Here is a 13,224-nt window from a genome sequence, read left to right on the forward strand (position 1 = left end):
GATCTGAGGGTACCTGGAAGAGAATTGGGCACAAGCAACGTGAAGAAGGATGCCAAGGCAAGAATCTGAACCACACGTCAATTTTATTTTTCTCCATGGCTGAATTTATACCATAACAGGGGTAACAGAGGGAGGGGGAAGTAAGAAACATTTATGCAGGTCAAGGACACAATATTCCTGTGGTCAAAAAGCGGCCGATATTGACAGAATGTCAGAAAGTTCACCGATTTGTCAAATTATTAGTCGTCAGGACAACTTTATCACATTATTATTTTTCTTGACCACCAAATTTGTAATAATCTCCTGTTCCAGACTGCGTATTTTCCATGAACCCAGTCATACTTAACTCTAACCATAATAATAACATGAACAATGTAGGGCTTAAATGGCATCACTCCCGACATTTACTCTTTCCTTACAATCAAATGAATAGGTGTCAAATGGTTGTGCTTGTCCTGGAATGAACCTCTCGAGAACTTTGTCTGTCTTAGGTTGGAGTGATATTTGTCACATGGCCAAGAGAATCTTTTAGTCAGGGTCCTTCATGGGATAAGGCAGCAACTAATGGCACCACACAGTCCCATGTCTTTGGCCCTTTATTCGTGAATATATCACTCCATTACACGTCATTGACTATCCAGGTTAGCACACAGGGTTTACACTTCTTTGACTTTCAGCAAAGGCATCATGACAGTAGGCAGAAAAGAATATTGGCCTCATATTGAAGGACAAATATATCCTTACTTGGGCTGGGAGGAGATGTGTAGATGAGCATGTCCCTCATCAAAGCCTCTTCCATAGCTAGCCTATGATAATATACCTGAATAGAAAACTGCCAGCTAATCATATCTATCGACTCAGAAATCTAAAGGGTCATTGTCAAGGAATGATAGTCAGAGCAGTACAAGAGAATATATATGCACCACAAAAAAGATAATATTTATAAGCTATGAAGTAGTGCATGCTGCCAGAAACCAGATATAGATTTTTCCTGGCACAAACAGCCAGAGCATGTCAAATACAGAAGTGAATGCTAGCGGCAAACTGAAAATGGAACTTTTGTTGGTAAATTTTAAGAAAGGGTTACATGAGCTTATGGTGCATTAAACCCCCTAAGAACATCAATGTCAATGAACCAGAGCATTCTGGTACTAAAACAATAATCAAAGTGTTCGTGGACAGACCTATGGCTCGAAATGCATATGTAGCAAAAGATTGCCTTGCTGGGCACCAATGGAAGGAGAAGACCTTGGTCCTGCCTAGGTTTGACTGATAGTTCAAGGGAACTTCAAGGAACAGTAAGGGGGATTAGAGAAGAAGGGGAGGGGGACCACTTAGGGATCTTATGGACAGAAAAGTGTGAAAGGAAATAACATTTGAAATGTAGATATAGAAATATCCAATTAAAAAAGCAATAAATTTTGCTAAAAATTAAAAGAAAAATGAAATAAATAAAAGAAAAGAGAACTTCCAGCTAAACACATCTATGGACTCAGAAATCTAAAGAATCACTGTCAGGGAATGGTAGTCAGAGTAATACTAGTCGAAAGATTGAGATGATGAAGTCTCAACTAGAAGCAGGTCTCTCTCCCAGATATCGGTATCAGACACAAACTGCACCATAGGTATCCAGAGAATGGAGAAGTTTACTCTGACCTGAGGACACAATACTTGTCTTTCTCTTCTTCATTAGGAGTTTTTTTTACTGGACTAAAAGATTAAAAGCCATGAGCTGTCAGTAAAACAAATGTGCCAAGATGAAAACCTGTCTTCTGGAATAAAGAAAGTAATGATATAAACTCTCTGATTTCCAGGAACCATAACAAGCAGGGGAGTCCAGATGCTTCTGAGAGTCTCCAATCTCCTAATTCCCATATGTTGAAGGCTCAGGTCTAGGCTATCTCTTCAGTGATCCACTCAACCCCTACACAGGACTCACTGAGCTTTCCCATTGACCACATATTTCTTCCATTTTTAATACCAAGACAGAAGGCAAGGTTATTTCTCCCCATCTCTGATCTCTTTTTCCTCTTTCTTCTCCCTCCCAAATGGTTGTTTACTCTGAATTAGAGGCCAACATGCAAATCCTAGAGGTAAGGAAAGAATATCTGAGAGGCTATTGTTGTCACGACAACACTTGTGACATCATAGAAAAAGAAAGAGCTATTCAGGATACAAGAGATTTTTCAGGGAGTGCCTAATGCTTATGTCACTGAAAGATGCCATGGCCTACCTGCTGAACAGTGTTCCTTAGGAGAACCAGATTCAAGGCTGCACTTTCCAGGAGTGACTCCTGTGACACAGTGGAAACCTTCATTTTCTACATCTCTCTAAAGCTAGAGACTTCTCTTTGCTCCATTAGTGGTTAAAAGTTCTGAATGGAGAAAGTTAGTCAGGGGTTTGGCCTGGGTAGAAATGATTGAAGAACATGGAGTGGAGGAGATTCTTCTACATAATATTTTTATTCCCAGTTTCATTACTTTGAAACACAGTACAAATTTCTAGGTTTTCTCTGTTTCCCAAAAGTCACTATTTTCCATACAGACCTTTAATTGAATGAATATTGTGTTTCACTTTCTTATTATACATTCCTTGATAGGGGACTTTATAAATATTCCTCAATGTGTACTCAAAAATTCAGTTTTCCAATTCCATTTTCTGCAATGATTTTGGTAACAAAGGAGGCCCAGATCTAGAGTGAGTATAACAGTGTAAATATTGTTTAACAACTTCAAATGATAAACTCCCAAATCATATTTTATCCAAATATTACCAGACATCAATACAGCAAAGGACCACATGGACTGTAGAATTCAGTTCTCTAGTACCATTTGATATTAGTATTACAATCAAACTTTATGTGTTCCTGTGCCCAGACTTGAGGGTTGGATGTTTTACAATGATTCTTTCTTAAGGCCAAACCTAAGAAAATGGAGGATGAGCAGGGAGAAGAATGGCTAGAGGACAAGTGAAACCTCATCTTCAATACATTCAAAAGAAAAGGAGGGTGTCTATTTGACATTGTCATTTGTAGATTCTACATTCTTGACCTTGTTGTACAGAATGCATATTAAAATTCTACATAATGTCATAGCTGTAGGAGCCAACAAACTCTCTCTCTCTATATATATATATATATATATATATATATATATATATATATATGTGTGTGTGTGTGTGTGTGTGTGTGTGTGTGTGTGTGTGTACATACATATACATATATATATATCAGCTACCAAAACTAGATAAGATTGATGAAACTAATTAGAAGTGTATTCTGCAAGGAACTGAATATACATATTTCCTGAGAGACACAGCTTGAGTACGTCAAATAAAAATTTGAATGTTAGTGTCAAAGCAGTGAACTGAAAACATCCTCTTGTTGGTAGATTTTAAGAAGGATTAAAAGAGTTGAAGGGGATTTTAACCTCATAAGAAAAACAATGCCCATGAACCAGAGATTTCTAGAAATAAACCAATATTCAAAGACTATATATGGGAAGTCCTAGACTTCAATTGCATCTTTAGCAGAGGATGACCTCTTTGGGCACCTATGGAAGGAGAAGCGCTTGGTCCTCCCTAGGTTTGAATCCCAGTTAAATGGAATGTAAATGCGCAGTAAGTGAGGTTATAGCAGAAGGAGAAGAGACCGGTTAGGGATCTTATGGGCAAGAAATAGGACAGAGAAATAATATTTAAAATGTAAATATAGAAATATCCAATAAAAAAAGTAATATAATTTGCTAAAAAAATTAAAAAAAAATGAAAAAAATTAAAGAAACGAAATCTGCCAGCTAATCACAACTATTGACTCAGAAATCTAAACGGTTGTTATCAGGGAATGGTAGAGTAATACTAGTGGAAAGACTGAGATGATGAAGTCTCAGGCAGAAGCACTTCTCTCTCCCAGATATCAGTGTCAGACACAAACTTCACTATAAGAATCCAAAGCATTGACAAGTTTTCTCTGAGCTCAGGACACAATACTTGTCTTCCCTTTCTTCCTAAAGAACTTTTCCTCTGGCCGAAAAGAATAAAGGGCATGAGCTCTCAGAAAATCATCTGTGCCCTTTCCAAAACTTGGCTTTTGAGATATGGAAATTAATGATATAAACTTTCTGACTTCCAAGAAAAATAACAAACAGTGAAGTCCAGATGCTTATGAGAGGCTCCCTGCTCTTAATCCTCATATGTGGAAGGCTCAGATCAAGGCTATCTCTTCAGTGATCCCACTCAAAGTCTACCCATGTCTCACTGAGCTTTCCCATACACCAGATCTTCCTTCCTTTCTTTATACAAGACAGAAGGCCAGCTTCCTTCGCCCAACTCTGATCTCTTCATGCTCTTTGTTCTCCCTCTCATATGGATGTTTACTCTGTATTAGAGGCCAATTCGCAAACCCTAGAGGTACTGAAGGAATACCTGAGAGGCAGATGCAGTCACAACAACACTTGTGACATCACAGAAGAAGATAAATCTCTACAGGATACAAGAGATTTGTCAGGGAGGGTCTAATGATGATGTCACTGAGTACTGCCATGGCCTACCTACTAAACAGATTTCCTTATATTGACCAGATATGGAGTTCCCTTTCCAGGAGAGTCTCCTGTTACACAGTGAAAACCTTTACATAACACATCTCTCTAAAGCTAGAGACTTCTCTCTGCTTCATTAGTGGTTACATGCTCTGAATAGAGAAAGTTTGTCAGGGGCTTGGCATGAGTAGAAAAGATCTAGGAACAAGGAGTGAAGGAGATTCTTCTGGAGATTAATTTTATTCCCAGGTCCAATCATGTGACAGATAGTTCAATACCCTAGGTTTCCTCAGTTTTCCATATTCCAGTATTTTCCCTACAGAACTTTACTTGAGTGAATATTGATTTACATTGTCTGATTGTACATTCATTGCCAGGAAACATTATATATATTCCTGCGTGTGTACTCAAAAATTTCATTTTTCCAATTACATTTTTTTTGCAATGAATTCGGCAACAAACTTCGCCCAGCTATAGAGTGACTAAACAGTGGAAATATTGTGTATATACGTCAAATGATCCACTCTCTAATCCTTTTTTATCCAAATATTACCAGACATCAATAAACCAAAGGACCATATGGACTGTACAATTCAGTTCTCTAGTCACATTTGATATCTGTACTGCACTATCTACCTCCCTGTATTCGGATTGCCAGACATGAAGTTTTAGATGTCTTACAATGATTCTTTCTTAAGGCCAAAAATAAGAAACTGGAGGATGGCAGGGTGAAGAAAGCTTGAGGAACAGTGAAACCTCAACTTCAATTACAGGAGAGAGTCTATATAACATTGTCATTTGCAAATTCTACATTCTTGATCTAGATGTGCAGAATCCATGTTAACATTCCACCTAACCAAATAGCTGTAGGAGGCACCAAAAGTGTAAATATATATGTATATGTATGCGCCACCAATAGTACGTAAAATTGATGAAGATAAGAAGTGTATTCTTCCAGAAAACTGATATAGATATGATATGAGAGACACAGCTAGAGCATGTCAAATACAAAAGTGAATGGTAGGAGCAAACCAGTAAACTGAAAATGGACCTCTTGTTAGTAGATTTTGAGAAAGGCTAACAAGAGCTGAAGGGGCTTTCAACTCCTTAAGAACAACAATGCTAATGAAACAAAGCTTTCTTGTATGAGACCAATATTGAAAGACTGAACGTGAACAGACCTATGTCTCCAACTGCAGAGAATTGCCTTGTTGGGCACCAATGGAAGAAGAAGCCCTTGTTCCTTCCTTGGTTTGATTCACAGTTAAAGAGAATTTGAAGGGACAGTAAGAGGGGTTATAGAAGAAGTGGAGAGGGACCTCTTAGGGATCATATAGGAGGAAACTCTTAAATAAAATAATATAATTGTAAATAGAGAAACAGACAGTTAAAAAACAAATAATATTTGTAAAATATTAAAAAATAAGAAATAAAAGAAAAGAAAACTGCCAGCTAATCACAGCTATTGACACAGTAATCTAATTGGTCACTGTCAGGGAATGGTAGTCAGAGAAATAATATTGTAAAGACTGAGATGGTGAAGTCTCAACTAAAAGCACTTCTCTCTCCCAGATATCAGTGTCAGACACACACTGCACAATAGATATAGATAGCATGGAGGAGTTTACTCTGAGCTAGGGACACAATACTTGTCCTTCCCTTTTTCCTTAGGTCCTTTTTCTTCTTGTCAAAAAGAAAAATATCCATGAGCTCTCAGGAAGAAAACTGTGCCCTTCCCAACACTTGGCTTTTGGGATAAAGAAATTAATGATAGAAACTCTCTGACTTCAAGGAACCATGACTAGCAGGGAAGTCCAGATGCTTTTGAGAGGTTCCCAGCTCCTGATTCCCATATGTGGAAGGCTCAGATCAAGGCTGTCTCTTAAGAGAAACCAGTCAACCCCTACAAAGGACTCACATAACTTTACCATGGACCACGTATTTCTTCTTTTTTATACTAAGACAGAAGGCCATCTTCCTTCTCCGCATCTCTGATCTCTTCATCCTCTTTTTTTTCTCTCCCTAATGGCTGTTTACTCTGAATTATAGATCAATTAGTAAACTCTGGAGATACTGATGGATTATCTAAGAGGCAGATGATGTCACAACAGTTGTGACATCACAGAAGAGATTAGGGGTCTCCAGGATACAAGAGATTTTTCATGGAGGGCCTAATGATGATGTCACTGAGACCTGCCATGGCCTACCTGCTAAACAGCTTTCCTTACATTTACCATTTTCGAGAATGCCTTTACCAGGAGAGTCTCTTGCGAAACGGTACAAACCTTTACATACTACATCTCTCTAAATCTAGAGACGTCTCTTGTCTTCATTAGTGGTTACATGCTCTGAATGGAGATAGTTAGTAAGGGGCATGGCATGTGTAGAAATGACTTAGGAACATAAAGTATAGGAGATTCTTCTAGATAATATTTTTATTCCCAGGATCATTCCTGTGAGATACAGTTACATTTTCTAGGTTTTCTCTGTTTTCCAATGGGCAGTATTTTCCCTATAGATAATTAATTTACTGAATATTGTATTACAAAAATGTGATCATGGTTTAGTTTTCTTCTCTTGCATAGTGCTGAAAAAAGTGATAACCAATACAGTATTAGAACAAATATTACATAGTCACCTAAAGAAAACAAAGTACTCCCAAAACCAACGAAACTTCATAAGTAAGCAATTTGAATTTACAGAGAAATGGTTAAGTATTATTGTATTATTTATCTTTAAAAGTACTCTTATAAGAATCTTTAAAAAAACAGAAATATAAACATCTGTATAAAAATGTCATATCTCATTTTTTTTAGGCACAGGGGCTGATTCCATGATTTAACTCTTATGAATAAAGCACTGCAATGAGCAAAAAAAAAAATGTCATATCTGCTTTAAAAGATCAGAATGCACATCTGTGATTGGCAATCCTTATTAAGTCCTATCAGGAAGATTTGGTAAAAGCTGGGTCAGAAATCAGTCATCAACAGTCCAGCCATTGTGACAGTCACACCATTAGTCTGTGCCACCATTGTTTTTGATCCCTGACCTTAAAAGGTCCCAGACTTTCTGAACTACTAATTGTTTCATACATTGTTTTTTATATCAGAGTCAGTAGGGAAAATATCTTAGCCAGCTTCACAAACAGTTTTATTTTTCTAAATCCTTTTTTAGGGTTGTGGTCCTCACTGATCATTCTACATTTCCTTGGGCAATGATAGAAGCACTGATTTTCCCCAGAGGCAATTGCTAAAAGACATGCACCACTGTTATTGCAAATGCCAATGGCACTGCCCTCTGAGTGGTTGGAAGCTCCATGAGGATTTTCATGCACTTCTTAGATTAAGACAGAATGAGTGCAATAACTGAGCGACACTCTGCATGAAGTCCTCGTGGGTTTCATGGCTCACCAAGGTCCAACAAGAGTGTGCTGAAGAGTGGGTCATACCCCAGTATTTCTAAAGCTCTGTGCCATTTTTCCTTCACAGGCCTTGCCAATACTCCATGTCAGAACAAAATTTGAACCATGCTTTTACCCTGGATATAATTTCAAATACTATACTGAATAGGGATAGTGGGCAGCCTTACATTGTCCTTGACTTTAATGAAATTGCTTTATGTTTCTTTCCATTTAGGTTGATGTTGGGTACCGGCCTGCTGTCCATTGCCTCTATTATGTTTCTACATAGGACTCGTATCCCTGATTGCTCTCATGCTTTTAACATGAAGGGGGGTTGGAATATTTTTGCAAACTTTTTCAGCATCTAATGAGATTATCATGTGATTTTTTTTCTTTCAGTTTCATTATATAGTGAATTATATTTATGGATTTTCAGAAATTGAACCAACCCTGCCGCCCACTAGAAATTAATAATTACACAGCTTAACCTACAGAAAGGCTCTCACATTCACATGCATACTCCAAAATCTCCCCCCCAAAAAAAAACAAAAACAAAAAATGCAAACAAAAAGAACATGCACCCTACTGAACAGATGTAATACTCACATACATACTCAAACATCCCAATCGAAAACACAAAAACCAAAAAAAAATGCAAGCAAAAAAACCCTACTCCCGCAACATCTCATTATTACCTTTAAGCATTAATGTCATCTACTCAACAGTAAAAGGACACAGGATAACACAATGGATTTAAAAACAGGATCCATCCTTTTGTTGCACTCAAGAAACACAATCCAGCAACCGAGATAGACACAACCTCAGACCAAGTGTTTGGAAAAGGTTTTCCAGGCAAATGGACACAAGGAACAAAATGGTGTAGTCATTATAACATCCAGCAAATCAGACTTTCTACCAAAAGTAATCAAAAGAGATGGGGAAGGACACTTCATATGCATCAGAGAAAATATCCACCAAAATGACATCTCGATTCTGGATGTCTATAAGACAAAGACAAAATCAGCAGTATTGGTGAGAGAAATATTGCTGAAGTTTAAATATCACATCAAACCTCACAATTAATAGTGGGGCACATCAATGCCCCACTCTCACCAAGGGCAGATCATTGAACAGAAACTAAAAAAAAATGATGTCCCTAACACAGGGTTCAATTAAATTGACCTCAATGATATCTACAGAATAGTTCACACGAACACAAAAGTAAACATTCTCTTTTCAGTACCTCATGGAACTTTATCCTAAACTGACCATGTTCTCCCACTCTAAACAAGCCACAACAGATACAGAAAAACTGTGCTAACCATTGGATCTTCTCAGATCGCAACGGATTAAAACTGGACTTGAACAATAAGAAAAAGTGTATAAATTCATTGAAATTCAATATCTCCCAACTGAAGAACTACCAGTTCAGTGAAGACATGAAAAACAAAAAGGGTTCCTAGAATTTAAAGAAAAATGAAGACACAGCTTCTCCAAACTTAAGGGACATAAGGAAAGTAGGGTTAAGAGGAACATGCATATGCAGCGCAGGGGGCTTTCATTAAGAAACCAGAGAGATCCCATACTAATAATTTCCCAGCACACACTAAATCTCTAAAATAAAAAGAAGCAAATACATATTAAAGGAGGGGACAGAAAGAAATGATCAGACTCGGGGTGATACTGATCCATTAGAAACAAAGGGAATACAAATATTAACAAAAAGAAGAGCTGGTTCCTTGGGAAAATCAAGCAGACAGACAAACCCTTAAACAGATAATGTAAGAGGAGTTAAGACAGCATCCAAATAACAAAATCAGAAATGAACAGGGAGCCGCATCGATGGACACTGATGAAAGTCACAGAATCATTAGGTCTCAAAAACCTACTGTGTACAAAATGAGAATCTCTGAATTAAATGGATGATTGTGTAGATGGATAACACTGACCGCAGGTAAACTGAGGTAAGATAAACTATGTAAATAGCTCTACAACCCTTAAAGAGACACAAACAGTAATTAAGTTTTGCCACTTAAAGAGCCCCAGGGCCAGATTGTTTGAGCGCAGACTCCTACCAGATTTTCAAAGAATTCTCAACCTACTCCACGACACAGAAACAGAAGGAAAATCGCCAAACTGATTCCATGACACCACTGTTGCCCTGACACCTAAATCACAAAATGACTCAACAAAGAAAGAATTTCAGACGTATTTCCCTTATGAACATTGGTGGAAAAAATTCTAGGTAAAATGCTCGAAAACAAAATTTAAGGACATTTCAATCCACCATCCAGCGCCATCTAGTAGGCTTGCTCCTGAGGATTCAGGAGTGGATCAATCTATGAAAACCCATCAAAGTGATCCACCATATTAACAAACTGAACTGAAAAAAAAAATTCTGCCCACAGCACTTCACATTAACGTGGGAGCTCCCCTTGGATTTTACTTTTTGGTAGGTGCATATCATGCAATATATATTAATATTAACATATTGTATTATATATTAAATTATTATATTAATGTGGTAAATATAATTAATATTAATTTATTATGTTACTATATTAAATTAATAAATAGTGATATAAAATCTCACCGAAGGGGCTGCAAATGAGATGAGTCTTCATCAGCAATAAAGGAAAGAAGACAGGTAAGGTAATAGAGGACTCCCTGATGTATTTATACACTCTGAATCTGAGATACATTAACCTGTATATATAAACTATAATTTGAAACAAAGTACACTCACATGTGTTTAAGCCTTTGTACTTTACGTTGTGTAAATATTTGCAATAAAGAGAGCTTTAAAAGTAATAATGTTGTGTGATGTGTGTAACTCATTTAATAGATTCCATTGTATAACTTAAAAGAATATATAAATGGTTTTCCTTCATGTTGTATGTAATGAAGACAGTGTCTCCTCTAACAATATATGTACTAATATAAAACATACAATGTTCATAACTAGCCTAAACATCCAGCACAATTACTTATGGGATACTTCCTATACTTACTCAGTGTTTTTTTTCCTAAATATTGCATTTAAATGCATTTAGAAGAATAGATATTGAGGAGGATGGAGGGAGGGAGGAAACCGGATTGGAGGGAGGTAGGGAAGGGAGTGGTCTTTGGAGGAATTAGGTATAGGGAAAGCAGGGGAAAGAGAATGGAAATCACAAGTGTGGGGTTCCCATTTCTAGGAAGTGCCAGAGACCTGGGAAAGGTGAGGTTCCAGGGTGTCTATTGGGGTGACTCTAGCAGTGGTGATACAGATCCTTAATTGGCCACTTCTGTAGTCAGGCATGACTCACAGTGATGTGACATGGACAAAAACCCACCCACAAAACCTTCAATTTAAAATGAACACAGCCTATAAGTCCTTCAGAGACAAAGATAGATAGAGCAGATATGGAAGGAACATCCAACCAATGGTTAGTACATATTGAGACCTACCCCATGAGCAAGCACCAATCTCTAATACTAGTAAAGATACTCTATCATGCTTACAGACAGATACCTAGCATAACTGTTCTCTGAGTCACTCCACCCAACAGCTGAGAGAAACAAGTGTAAAGATTCACCACCAAACATTAAATGGAGCTTGGGAAGTCTTTTGAAAAAAAAAAAAAACCGGTGAAGAATCGAGGCCCAGAATATATGAGGGACTCCACAAGAAGAGCATTAGAGGCAATTCACAGCAACTCTTGGGGTTTGCCAAAGACTGAACCACCTATCATAGAGTGAACGAGGACTGAACCTGAGCCCCCAGGACATAGGTAGCAAATGTGTAGCTTTGTCTTTTTACAGGAGCCCCCGGGGATGAATGTTGGAATCCCATGAAGATGGAGCACCGATTTTGGGATAAAAAGTGGGTATATAAATAAATGAATTTTAAAGAAACACATATCCCATCTATAGATAACATATTTTGGGAAAGCCCAATTCTAATTTTTCAATACCCGCATGAAGACTAAGCCTGTGGAGTGCCTATATTCTTAGAGGCCATAAAACTTTTCATTCTGTTCTTCCATCAGAGTCCCTAAGCTCCACCTTTGGTTGGACTAGTAGGTTTCTGCATCTGTCTGAGTGAGTGGCTTAGTGGAGTCTCTCATAAGGAAACCAGGCTAGACATCTGTCTGCAAGTATAACAGAGTGTCACTAATAGTGTCAGGGATCGGTGCTGATCCATGGGGGAGTCTCAATCTGTACTAACCATTGGTTGACCATTCCTCACTCTGCTCTATGCACAGCCTCTGCATTTCTGGTGGTCGGAATAAATTTTGGGTAAAAAGTTGGTGTCTCTATCATTCCATTTGGGTTGCTCTCTGCCTACAGGAGGAGTTTTCTTCAGGTCATATCACTGAGGCTGGGAGTCTCAGGTAAGGAAACACCCATTGATTCTTGGGAATCTCTCTTAGCCCAGCTCTCTGCCTCTTTCTGGATATGACCTCTACATCCACACCCCTATCCATCTAGGCTTCTTTTCTGGCCTCAGTAGCAGAGGATGTGATTAGCATCACAGAGACTGAATATGCAAAGTGATGGGATAACTTGTGGTATCCCAACCTCCTCTGAGGAGAAAGGGCTGGGAGAAAGATTGTGAGAAGGGTGAAGTGGAGGGGACAGTGTGCAGCATGTAAAATGAATAAACAAACACATAACTATGAAAATAACTAAGTCTACTTGAAGGTAAGAAGCAATTGTGTGTGTGTGTGTGTTTGTGTGAGTATGTATATATGAAGGTAAGGGAAATTTGTGTGTTTAATATTAAATTATCACATTTGAGAAAACAGTGGTCTATGAAGAAGACAGGACAGCTTAGGCACTATATTTACAAAAATGGCATTTGGTGAAGATGAAGAAATGATTTGGAGATTACTAGCACTATCTGATCTCCTAGAGAACCCGGGGCCAATCCCCAGCTCCCATTTGACAGCTCACAAGTGGGTATAATTTCAGCAACATGGATCTCACACACTCTACAACTTCTAGGGTACTAGGCATGCATATGTTGTACACATATACAATCAGGTAAAACACTTACATATGTACAAAAAAAAGTACAAAAACAGAAGAGCAGTTCCTGGTTGACATAATTTGATTTATGTGAATATTCAAAGTGATAATCACAGTCAAAAGAATATTGTATTGATCCATAATACAATCAAAGCCAGAAAAAGTTAACAATAACCTGAATCAATTAAAATCTATTTATTTAAAAATTGCAATAAAAATGTGCAGTAAAAAATTTAAATTTTATTAATTAAAAATTAATAAACATTAGTATACTCA

This window comes from Rattus norvegicus, chromosome Y (assembly GCF_021556685.1).
Source record: "Rattus norvegicus strain SHRSP/BbbUtx chromosome Y, alternate assembly SHRSP_T2T, whole genome shotgun sequence".
NCBI lineage: Eukaryota > Metazoa > Chordata > Mammalia > Rodentia > Muridae > Rattus > Rattus norvegicus.